The following is a 12,801-nucleotide window of genomic DNA, read 5'->3' on the forward strand; positions in this document are numbered from 1 at the left end:
CTCTCTCTCTCTATCGCTGTCGCTCTCACTCGCCTCTGCTTTCATCGGCGCTTATTGTGCCGGCTGGCGTCAACAACTTGTATGAATGTGTTTTCTATTTTCCGGCATTTTTGCCTTTTAACGCCAGCGTCTATGTAAGGGCCTACCCTGAGGTCCCTTCCCCCCACCCGTAGCTGCTTTGTTTTTGCCATTTGTATCAACTGCTTTTCAAATTATTTATAGAATTTCAAATGAAGCACAGGTGCGCCAGTGATGTTCTACATGAGCACACGCACACACACACACACATATATATATATAATCAGATAGTAATATGTAGTTGTTGTGCCTCAAAAATTATGCTCAGCTTTATTGGTAGCCCGTTTTGTATAAATATTTAAGGCCACATGCGAGGCACCTGTGGGAGCGACCCAACTGTGCACGAGTTGTTAAGTAGTTGAGGCAGATCCCTGAAGGTAGAAATGGGATCTACCTTCAAGCCAGCGGAGTTAGTGCTTAGGAATCGCCATGACTCTATTAAGTCTGCCAAACTCGAGCTTCTCTAATCACACACATACACACATGTATATTTATATTTCTATTAATGAAATGATTACAAATATTTGCATATATTTATGTTGTAAGTTTATCAACGTATACAAAGCGTATACGCGGCGCAACGTCGTCGTTGGCGTCAGCGTCGGCATCGGCGTCGCGTCAGCGTCGCTTCGCTGCTACATGCTGGGCCTCGGCCTGCTTCGCCTGCGCTGCCTCAGTCAGTCTGTGTTGTGAAGTTCAGCCGGTCGCTTCGTCGTAGGCGGGCACACACTGAACGCGAGCATTGGGTGCCAACGGCTTTTACGCGTGCGTTCCTTACAATATATTTTGGTGGCCTGTGCGCGTTGTTAACACGAAAAATACAAAATTTCAAAATAATAAAGAAGAAAACAAAACAAAACGAAAAATGCAAAATTTAGCATAATATTACGTATACATTTTCACTTGAATTACTCACAGTGTGTGAGTGTGTGTGTGTTTGTGTGATTTCTTGCCGGCTTTTGCTGATTGTTGTTGTCCGTTAGTTTGCGCTCTTTCACATTGTCTGTTTTCTTGTCGCGCTGCTCTTTGTCTCAATATATTGTCGTCAATATTCTCTTCAATTGTTGCATCTCTTCTTTTGTTTTAGTTCTGCAACAAAATGCATAAATTATATATTTGATTTCAATAAACCAACTTGCAATGTCATTTCCGTCAACTGCCTCAACGATCGCAATCTGTGCAAGAGCTTGTATGTGTGTGTGTGTCAAGTGTCGCATTCGCTTGTGTGAAATACATATTTGAAGGCCGGCAAATGATTTTATCATTTAATAATCTTGTCAATTCGCAGCAGCGTCTGCCATGTGAAGTGAACTAAAGCGAATAACTAATGCAAAGCTAAACAAATATTCGTTAAATGCGATAATCAAGTTCGAGTCAACACACACACAGACATTGGCACATCCGCATTCAGAGATCGGAAGCCGCTGCTGCTGCCCAAAACTATGCAGCATTAGACTCAATAATAGATTCCACGAGCTATCCACACATCCACACAACCACACATCCAATATATACATATATATATATATAGACGCTGAGGTAAGTCAATAATAGATCAGTCGATTCTTTTGCCTTGGTAAGGAATTTTTGATCACGTAATTGAGCTCATAAATGTATTACGCAAGTAGCGTAAAGCACTTGAAGTCGAATCACAAAATCGCTTTACGATCCATTTTGATAGTCACCTATTTATATTCGTCTATTGTCTTCGACATTGTCTGCGATAATTGATATTTACCTACCAAATGCTGTGCGCAGATTTTATTTTCTTTTCCCATATATACATATGTATATGTATACATTTAAGTATATGAATATGAAAGGCAGCTGCAGCATCTTTAGCTGATTTCGCACGCTCCTATCAGTCCATTCATTCATTCATTCATGCCAACTGTGTGTGTGTGTGTGTGTGTGTGTGTGGATTGATAGGGAAGGGCACCATCAGCAAAGAGACAAAGACAAACAAAATATTGTGAGCGACAACGAGTTGAAAACAAATTATGCATATATACGCGGCTTATTTTAAAGCACATATTTACATACGAATGCGGCTAAACGAAACACAGCTCTCTATGATACCCTCTACATACATATATGTATGTAAGTCAAATCAATAACCAACTGGCCCATCATCGTGTCTGCTCATTATTCATTGAGTCCGATTGCCTGACAAGTGTGCCAATCTCTTTTGTAATAAATAGATCTCTTTAATTTCCTGCTGAACGGCATATACCTCTTGTCATGGCTGTCCACTTAGAGGGTATTGGGGAACTAGTGTATCGGATGCGAGTGCGACGGATGCTCGTAACTGTGATTTTACGAAATCTAAAACGATTTACCCTATACACAACTACATACATACATACATACATACATACATCTTGTTTGCATATGAATATCTGTGTTTAGTTGTTTTTCTGCTTTTAATGTGCCAATTGCTTGCAGTTAGAGTTTCGCCTCTTGCCATTAGACTTGGCTACATCTATGTATGTATGTAACTGTGTTTCGTTGAAGTCTAAGCTAGGTGCTACCTCCAGCAGCAGCAGCAGCAGCAGCAGCAGCAGCAGCAGGTACTAAACGCACTCAATCAATAGAGTTCGACTTGTTATTTTTCAGTTTAACTTTAAGTTTAAGTGTCACTCTTAGACTTATCGATTTAGCTTAGTTGTTCACACGCACATATACATTAGTTTATGTGTCTGTCTTGCGTTATGGTCAAAACGATAATTAGTCTATGCACAGCTCACAAAATTATCTTGTTTAACGTTCTGTAATTAAAAACAAAAATCAACGCTCTGTCGAAACTCAAATACCCTTGCAGGCATATTGAAAATTTGCAAAGTCTCTATGCATATGTATTTATTCGCTGTCTATATGTATGTATGTGTATATGATAAATTAGCAGCATAGAAAAAGCTGACAGCAGCTGAGCTTCAGCCAAATATATTGAAAAACAGCAAAGCGGCAGATTCCTGAGATAGAAGTTGAATCTGTCTACGCTGCATATATTATTATATTACACTTATACATACATGCATACATACATATGTGTTACATATTGAGCAAGAATATTAGAGTACCCTATAAAGTAAGTCCAATACTCTGTTGTAAGATATTTCAACTTTTGTGAAATATTTTTGTGGCTTGAACCTTGTTCTAAAAAAGGTTAAAATATTAAAGTCGTATATATATGTATATATATTTTTGTGAATTTATGGTTTTTTTGTTTATTTATTTTATTTTATTTTATTATTTTTTCGGGTAATTTAAGCTACCTGTATGTGTGTGCACACCTGCTAAGCAACTTGTCCTGCGGCTATATTTTGTTATATTCACTGCAGCCCGCATTCAGTTTGCTTATTTTAATTAAAAATGCTTTTTTCGCTGACTCTTGTGCAGGAGCCGGGCTCACAGGGAAACGGGCCAACTTTTACAACAATTGTGACTCCTGCACACATTTGTGTCTCTGTGACATGCATTACAATTTGGGCCATTGTTGAAGTCTCTGCTGCTGCTGTGGCCGTTGTTGTCGCTGATGTTTTGCCCAATTCGCTGGCAGCCAGCAGCATTTGTAAAACAAACGTACTTTGATGTAAGACACACATGGAACATCTGTATGCTGAGATGCAACAAAGACAACAGCAGCGCCCAAATTAGTTGGATGCGCCGGGGGGCGACTACGGTATAGAACCGCCATTGAAACGGAAGCAAACTGTGCGCCAATTCCACCAGAGCGTGTTACGGCTCACAGCAAGAGCGCGACGGGCCGACGTGCTCGCCCGCCAGTCGAGCGCTGTTGAAGCCTATAATTATTTAAAATATTAATCAAGCAGGGAGGAGAGAAAGAGAGAGAGAGAGAGAGAGACAGAGAGTTGTTGCTGCCTGTTAGATTAATATTTAGAGATAGGCATGTTTCTGAGTCAGCCACAGAGATTCTGTGAAGTGAGCAATTCGCGTTCATTGAAAGTGAAAATATACAATTACAAGTTACATTCAAATTGCTGCTGAGTTCTGCTCAGATGCAATTTGCCTTCGATGACACTTGGCTAAATGCTGTCACGCCTCGCTGAGGGGCCGCTGACTCAGCCGAAAGTGACGACAGCAACAGCAACAGCAAGATGTTGTAATAGACACGGCGCACGCCTAGAACTAAACAAGCTAACAAATTGGGTCACTCTTCTGAGTGAACTGCGGCCGGGAGTCGCGCTTGCGAAATATTTAAATGAGGAACATGCGCGTGGCCGGGCAGTGGCTAAGCAAATTGGACAACTTGTTGCTGGGCTTTGACCAACGCCAGTCTGCGAATCGAAAGCCACAGACGAACCCCCTCTCGATGCCTGCCCTCTGCTAATGCAATCAATATGCGCAATGTTAGCTCCATCCATAGTCGATCCGCATGCTGGTAGCACGAGGCGGTGCCAATAAACTGCCGGCTCAGCGTTAAAAGTGCCTCTGTAAAATATAGTGAGATATGAGCCCAAGTGCATGGCAGAAGAACAGGTTCGATAAATGAGCGCTCAGCCGCTCCAGCGCCACGGAATGAAGTGCCCTGACATTGTTTACGTAAATATACACAAATATATTATGCGCATAATTGTGGAGCTTTAGTCTCGGTATTATGCAAAAAGATGAAGCGTGAGTTATTCGTTAGGGGGCGTAGAGGAACTCTGATTAGGCACCACGCCCGTAGGTCAAGTATAATCTGCATATTGGGCCCATAACAATTTCTCTTTCCCACGATTACTTGAGAGCTCGAGTTGAGATTTTATATTTGCCATAGATAAGGAGTAGCTGATTAGATAAGACTCTTAGCTGGCCTAACAACAAAACTTCCAATTGAGTCATTAAACTATTATAATATATAGTATATATAGTATTAGGTATATGGGTAAAAACAGCATAAAAATATATTTTACTAGCCACAACAAAGTATTATATTAATAACGGCACTTGGGTCAGGGCATGAGCAACACATGTAGTTATGGATATAGTATATGACTAGACTGTATGTATGTTTTTGAATATATTGCGGTCTGGGATTCCGTCATGATTTGACCTTCATACAAAAAACGAATGCGTATGCGTATTCCATTCCATTCCATTGCGTTCCATTCCGTTCCTTGGCCTGTCTGAGAGCATTATACATGGGCGCATCGTAATGAAATACATATGTATGTATGTATGTATTTATGTATGTATGTATTTATGTATGTATGTATGTATGTTTGTATGTACAGTTGCTTGTTGTGAGAGGAATCTTACTCATATTGTAAATAACTGAACATTTGCACATGAATCGACAACTTTTGGTTGTTTATGCTGCTGCACTTGGCATTGCCTCCCCTGCCCCTTTGCACCCCTCTGCGGTCCTGCAACTGCCCACGCAACTTTTGCACTCCTTTGTTGTGGCTCGAACAATGGGCATTGTCTCAGGAGGAGAATATGAAGGCCTACGATCACAGAGTACTGTCAGCAATAAAGCACTGCAAGAACAAAAATGAAAATGCCAACGATAAATAATTATTTTATATCGTTTACAATGTTCCGTTTATTTCTGCGATAGCCAATTAGCCGTCTGTCTGTCAGCTGTCGTCCGATTGGCTTTTAATTGCCCTTGCCAAAGTCTTAATAATAGATATTTAATATATGTTATGCGCAACGCTTAGCGCCGTCACCTGAGCAGGCGCCTTGAGCTGGCCCGCCCACCTCTCGATAGGCGTCTGATAATTGTCGCTGCTAGCGGCAGTTGCTTTGAGCGCATGTCCAAGCCGTTCAACAGCCTCAACCAGAGCAAATTTCCGTCGTTTATCTGGCCACTCGAATCTCAAGACAATTAGCCAAATGAGTTGGCATCGATTTTGGACCGGCTCTGTCCACTGTCCACTGGCTGCTTGCTGCTGTCCGTGCCCGTGCCAAAGCCTAATTAATTGTCAGGCATTGTTTGCTTTGCGTCTGGCGCCTTTGATTTGGCGGCATTCCAACTTGGCACACAGATCGCCAATCGATGCAGCCCGATTCGATGGCGTTTGATAAGCCAGCGCAAAGCCAGTAGCTGCATATGAATGCGTCAACTGAATAAACTGCTTTTAAATATATACATACATATATGTATATAACAGTATATATAAATGTATTTTATACGCTCACATATGTGTGGATTTAGTTATTTTGTGTAAATTGTCATAAATCTTTGCATGAGTTTTAATGTTGCAATGCGTCCATTGAAAATATGCGAACCGACTTGTGGCTCAGCTGCTGGCGATTGTGGTTGTCCTCCAGCTGTGGGGTTTGCTAACTTTGCAGCCAGTTGCAATTTATGCGAGTTATGCAAACTCATTTATTGGACATCAATTTGACGTAATGGGAATTAGTACATATACATAAATACATATGTATACATACATTGAATTTGTGGACCAAACTTGTTTATCTGCACAGGGACTGTATTTACATTGTCAGCGAGTCATTAAAGTCGAGTTATCAAAGTCGTAAAATGGCCAATGAATCACCCGGAGAGACGGAGAAAATGATGTTGTTTGGCTTAGTGGAAATTTGATAGAGCCAACATAGCCGGGAGACATTCGAAATCGATGCAATGCATTTAATATACATTCTGTGTGGTCTATAAAAAACAAATATAGACTTGCTATAGATATTGAATTGTCGCAGTAGCAAAACATCTTAATGCTTTTCAAAATATTTTGGTATTTGCTAGAGGTATTTCTGTTTATTGCTGCCATTAAAATTATTTTAATATATAAATTATATATTTTCACGCTGATTGCTTTCCTGCTCTTTTTCTCTTTCTGAAGCTCTTTATCTCTTACATTCTACCGCACTTTATTGCTCTCTTCCATCTCATTGTGCCACATTTGATGCCGCCTCGTCTCAGTCCCTGTCCGCGCGCCCTTCTATGCGATTCGCATGGCAACTAGCGAGAACTTTCTCGTTCGCTCTACTACCCTAAATACTCTAAATTATCATAAAATTTGTTTATATTTTAATGGAATCATATGTTTGGCAATATGTATGCATGTATACAAATGTTGCTAAATATTGCTGGAGCGCTCTCTCTTTCTCTCTCTCTCTCTCATATAATCTATAGACGACCAACGATATTTGTACTTACGAAAATAGCTCTATGGCATATTGTGGAATGGGTAAACTGATTCGCTTTAATCATATGCTTGTCATAAATCCCCATTTATTGCAAAGACTTTCATACCATCTCCTATGTGTATTCCTATGCTTGGCTGCAAACCAGACGCCCTATGGATCCAATGTGCTCGCAGAGCTTCTAAGTGGCAGCCGTGGCGAGTTGTCTGCTTATCACATAAATTACTAAAGTTGCGTACAAATGTATATATAAATATACGTATGTATGTACATACATATATACGAGCAGGCAGAAGTGTGTGCATCGATTTGAATATAGAATAAAAAATAATCTCTGGACAGCGAACAATAATAAGTATTGAATCATTTCTATTTTTCATTATTTAACTATTTACATGTGGTGTAATATATGCAAACAGACTGCGAGTGACTTTGCTTGTGACAATGAACCAAATTCAATTGTTCAGCCCAGACATGAATCGAGTAGACTCGAAGTTTTGTTAGATCACATCATTATCTCCCTGGCGCCAATTGTTCGTGCTTCGATTTCAATTAAGCTCCGATGAGCGCAGAAAACCCTTGACTAACTTATTGGCTCATTGACATAATGCTGCCTGCCACTCGAATACTGTGTGTGTGTGACTTATCGCTGTCCATCGGGCAATAACTTCCGTTTCCTGCTTGGCATGAACGGGCGCCAACTAGGTGCTTGACCTTTGAAGCAGGACTCGCAATCCACTGCTTATTAATGAACGTCCTTAGCCGCTGCCTGGGGGTCGATACATTGGCTCTTGCCTGTGCTGCTGCCCGTGCTGGCAATCAGAATCATCTGCGAAATGAGTATTAACTTCCGTCGTCTCGAGCAGGAGCTAATACAATTTTTGTGCCTGTCCACCTCGATGACAGCCATTGATTGCCAATCAACTTCAGTCAAATGAGTTTCCCTTCAACTGGTCCGCCTTCATTTCGATTCGCTCTGCTCGTCACGAGCTGCAGCCGCTCTGATAACAGTCCAAAAACCGCAGACACACACGATTCCTGCCAGCCGTACGAAGCCTACGGCAACAGAGGGTCTCTTAAATATAAATACGGCTGAATTTATTGAAATTACGTTCATTAACTTCTCATAGAATATTTTTCTAGGGTATTTTGTGTTCGGTAAGCAGCAGACTTAGGCACTGACGTAGCTTTAAGGCACTCCAGCGTAATGTCTCAATCATTATTTTGGCCAAATAATTTATTGAATCGGCTTCAGCTTAAGCACTTTAGTAGGTGGCGGAATTTTTTTTGGCATTTAAGAATTAAAATTCCGAATTGAATTTAAAATAAACCTGTTGCAAGCTAATTTAATCTATAGGCGATGTCAGAATCGGCGACGTTTATGAAATGGAAGCTATTTATAATGGGTTGCGTTCATTTGCTTGCCATAATTTCGCATGGAGTGTGAGGCGGCGCTGGACGTTTGGGAATATATTTGGACATGTCAGCGCCTTCCCGTGGGCAGAAATGTGAAATTGGTCGCGAGCATTTGATGAACTTTTGGCCCATTTCAAGTCACAAATCGCCGTGCTGGCTGACTGCCAGACATCATAGCCACTGCTCAAGTGTATCTCAGCTCCAGGCACGCAGCACGCAGAGGCACGCAATGTTGTCCACTCATTAGCTGAAATGAGATAAAAAGGCCTGCGCCACAGGCTAACCTTGAGTCGGTTTACAAATTAAAGTCCTGCAAAGTCAACGCACTCGCTGACTAAAGAGGAAGAGTGGGAGAGAGAGAGGGAGAGAGGGAGAGCAGGAGTTCAGCTACCCGAAGTCGCCTGGTTAGCAGCGGGTTAAAGAGTAACAGCCAAAAATATATGATCCAACAGGCAGCAGCCAATTGGCAAGCGAAACGGCCAGCAGAACAAAGAGCGCTATAAATAACCCGAAGACAGATTTTAATGACAGCAATAAAGAACACAATGATGACTCGGCACACCCCATTCATCAATATCCGAGCGCTGGGAGGGGGCATCCCCCTGACCATATTAATGCCATTCTGATCACTCATGGAACTTCTTTAGCCCGTTGCGACAACGTGTTGCACATGGCTGCCGGCGAGTGGAGAGTGGAGAGAGGAGAGTGGTGTTTGGCGAGCGGCGTGCGGCGAGCGGGTGTGGACAACGCCCACAGCTCTAAGTGCAATATGAGGAGCACTCGACGCTTGAAGATTATTTAAATCGCTGCCGGCAACAGGCTGGCAATGCGTTCGGTGGCAGCTGTTGCAACTGAAAAGGGGAAAACTGGGAGTGAGGCAAACACACTTGGCGGCCAATGTGGTTGCAGCGGGGTGCGGCGTGCGGGCGAGCTGAGCAACTGCTGATGTTAATTACCGAAACACAGCCGCAACACTCTCCACCAGTCAGACTATCTGGACTGCCAACCGACTCGACTCGGCTGCGCTGGGTTGGGCGAATGGCTTTGTGCCATTTTTGGCTCATGTTTATTATAACTTGATTTTGTTGGGCTATTTGCGCGGCGGCAATTCCCATGTCACTCGCTCGTATGCGAGTTTTTTATTGTAGCTGGATAAACGGACGTCTTATTTGGTTTTAGTGAATCAGCGATTAACCCAGTTTGCCAGTCAATATTTCAAATAGCTAAATATGAAATATGCAATAACAAAGTTGCAATAACAAAGTTCACAAAACTACACTAAATAATACACAAGTAAATTAATTTCTTGTACTTAGAGTATGATGAGTAATTGTGAATTTGCTTAAATTCCATTTTCTGGGAATACAACTAAATTGGTTAGCCCACAGAGTGGTTAGAGAGTGATTCTGGGAATCAATTACTAATAGCTTGAATGTAGGTGCTTCAGCCATGAAATTCGCAAAACATATCAAATGCCATTCATTAGCTTTAATTAGCTGGAATTCACTTACAAAATTATGCAAAGTAATTGATAAATGAAATATATTCTGGGCATTATTAATCCATTTTCAGTTTATAGTCTTATGCCACATGTGGAAACTAGCGTGCCACACGTCCGAAGAGCATGAGATCATCTCTCGAGACGTTTTCTTACAGACAGCTACTATAGTTTATCTTTATGTGCCTTAACATGACTTTAATTGTTTATTTGCATTTTCTTTATCAAACTCAACCTCTACTTGGGCCAACAGCTACAAATTTGTGACGATATCGGATTGCTGTTTTGTCTTGGTTTTTGACGTCATTCAGATTAGCATATACAAATGTATTTGGGTTTATATGTTTCGCATGCAACAGCTCGGATCTCAGCTTGGCTCTGTCTCCACATGCGGGCTAATGATCCGAGATCGAGATGTGGTAACATGTGCCGGCTATTGGCCGGCTTAGGGCCGTTTTATTTATGCAAAGCTCTTTGGAAATTATTGCCACCTTGAATGGAGGCACTTAAATTGTTAACATGCGAAACAGCCAGGCGAGCATGTGCCAAGTGTCAAACAAGATGATGCGTGTGTGTGTGTGCAGGCCTTTAGAAACAAAAGCGAAAACAAATAAAGTCAAATTTGGCATGCAAATCCTTTAAATCAAATAGAACAAATTGCGGGCGCTTGGCCTTAATAAAAAGTAAAAACGGGGAACAATAAACGTTGACAAGGCGTCGAGCGGAGTGACAGCGCGCTTTTGTTTTGCATTCTTTTTTTTTTCGGCACCCTTCACGTCGCGCTTAGCTTAGCCCCAGCCCCAAAAAGATGTTCACCCTCGCAAGCAGCTGTTGCGTTTGCTGCTGCTGGGGAAAAGTACAATAAATTGGAAAATATAAAATCAACAGAGCTAATAGTTCACTTAGGGGCAACAACTCATCGCCGCAGACGTCGGCATAGGGTGGGGCTGTTTGGCTTGACACAGTGGCACACATTTGCCTGCCACCTCCCCCACCTATACGCGGCATGGCCAATGCGCTCCGGAGCCCTTTTCATATGGCCCGTAGTCACATTGAGCCGATTTACTATTGAAAATAAAATTTTATTTGATTTTCTTTCTGCTCGCCTTTGCCACATTTGACAGTCTTCTTCTGCCTCTGCTTCTAATACTGCTTCTGCTTCTTGCTCGTCAGTGCCTGACGACTTTTGGATTTGATGTGAAAGTGCGTAGCTTTTTACGACTTTCAGTTTCCGATTTGTTTCCATTTCAATATATGTATATATATGCGTTTAGGGCGCCTCGGAAACATATATTTTGATTTTGATTTCGATTTCGATTTCGAGCAGTTTGTTTCGGATTTTCAATCAAATTTGGCTGCATATTAGTTTGACGCTTCGCATATGGCTCCGCGTAAATCAAATGCATTACAAAATGCACGCACACTGAATCAGAAATTTACGAGTGTGAAATTTGATTACGGTTTCCGGCTGTTGGCAATACAGCTAATACAGCGCATCTTTATTATACTGGCATTGCTGGCATCGGCCACGCCCCCGCGACTGAGGCGACCGAGTGCTGTGTATCGTGTAGGTTAGGCCCTACTAATCGGCGTTACGTGCGTTCCATTTCAAGCACTCTTCGCACTGCCATCCGAATTATGTTCTAACAGCCAGCGTAAAGGCGGCCAGACAGAGAGACAGACAGACAGAACGTATGCCTAGGCGGCCCCAGCCTCGCCTGTGTACTGCATAAATGCTGCCTCATTATAAGAATAATTCAGCTATAGAACTTTTTCAACTTTTCGGTGATCTGCGCCAACTGTCAACACTCGATTAAAATTCATAAGATGCTTGTCTTGAGAGTGTCGAATTTCCACGAATTCTTAGAGAAATAAAGATATCAACAGCCACATCAGTTTCTATTTTGCTTAAGATGTATAAATTTTTTTGACGTTTGCTTTTCAAGGGTCAATTCAATGAATTTGTCACTTTGGAATATCTTTGACTGATTGGAGACATGTTGAACATTCCAGAATTGGCATCATCAAAATGTGATAAACACAAATGTGCTCTTAATTAATAGAAGAAAACACTTTTCTTTGCCGCTCACGCAATTGACAGTCATTTGCATAGGCAAATGTAGCTCTCTTCCTCTCTCTCTCTCTCTCTCGTGACTGTTGTGTGCTTTTATAGGGTATTTAGTTTGCTTCGCTTGTCATGTCGTGCGTGGCGCTAAGCTTGATAAATATTAATTGTTTGCCTCTGTCCAGGGAGACAATTTGAGGTCAGCTACTCGCTCTTGTAGAGCCCATTAATTGCATTAGATTATGCATCGCAAAGGGTTTGGGAACCAGTTCGAATTAACGCATGCTTCAAGTGTGTTGACAATTTGAATTTGAATATCAGCAGCTGCTGCTGCTGCTGCTGTTGTTGTTGCTGTTTGGGAATGTGTAATTAAAGAAATGAGCCCAACCCACTTCGATGATTTATGATGTGGCCAATAACAATTTTATTTGGCTGCTCAGTTGACAAATTTTGTTTATGGGCAATTGGCTGCTCGATCTCTGACATTTCCACATGCTTACATTTACATGAACTCCCCAGCCAGATGCCAGCTGGGTGTGTCTATCACAACTCTTCGCCCAAATCTAAGCTTAGGCAATATAAATAACGATCTCACAATTCGGCGATCAGCACCACATCTAATTGTCGT

Source organism: Drosophila navojoa, chromosome 4 (genome assembly GCF_054131105.1).
Source record: "Drosophila navojoa isolate 15081-1374.11 chromosome 4, UAZ_NAV_1.0, whole genome shotgun sequence".
NCBI lineage: Eukaryota > Metazoa > Arthropoda > Insecta > Diptera > Drosophilidae > Drosophila > Drosophila navojoa.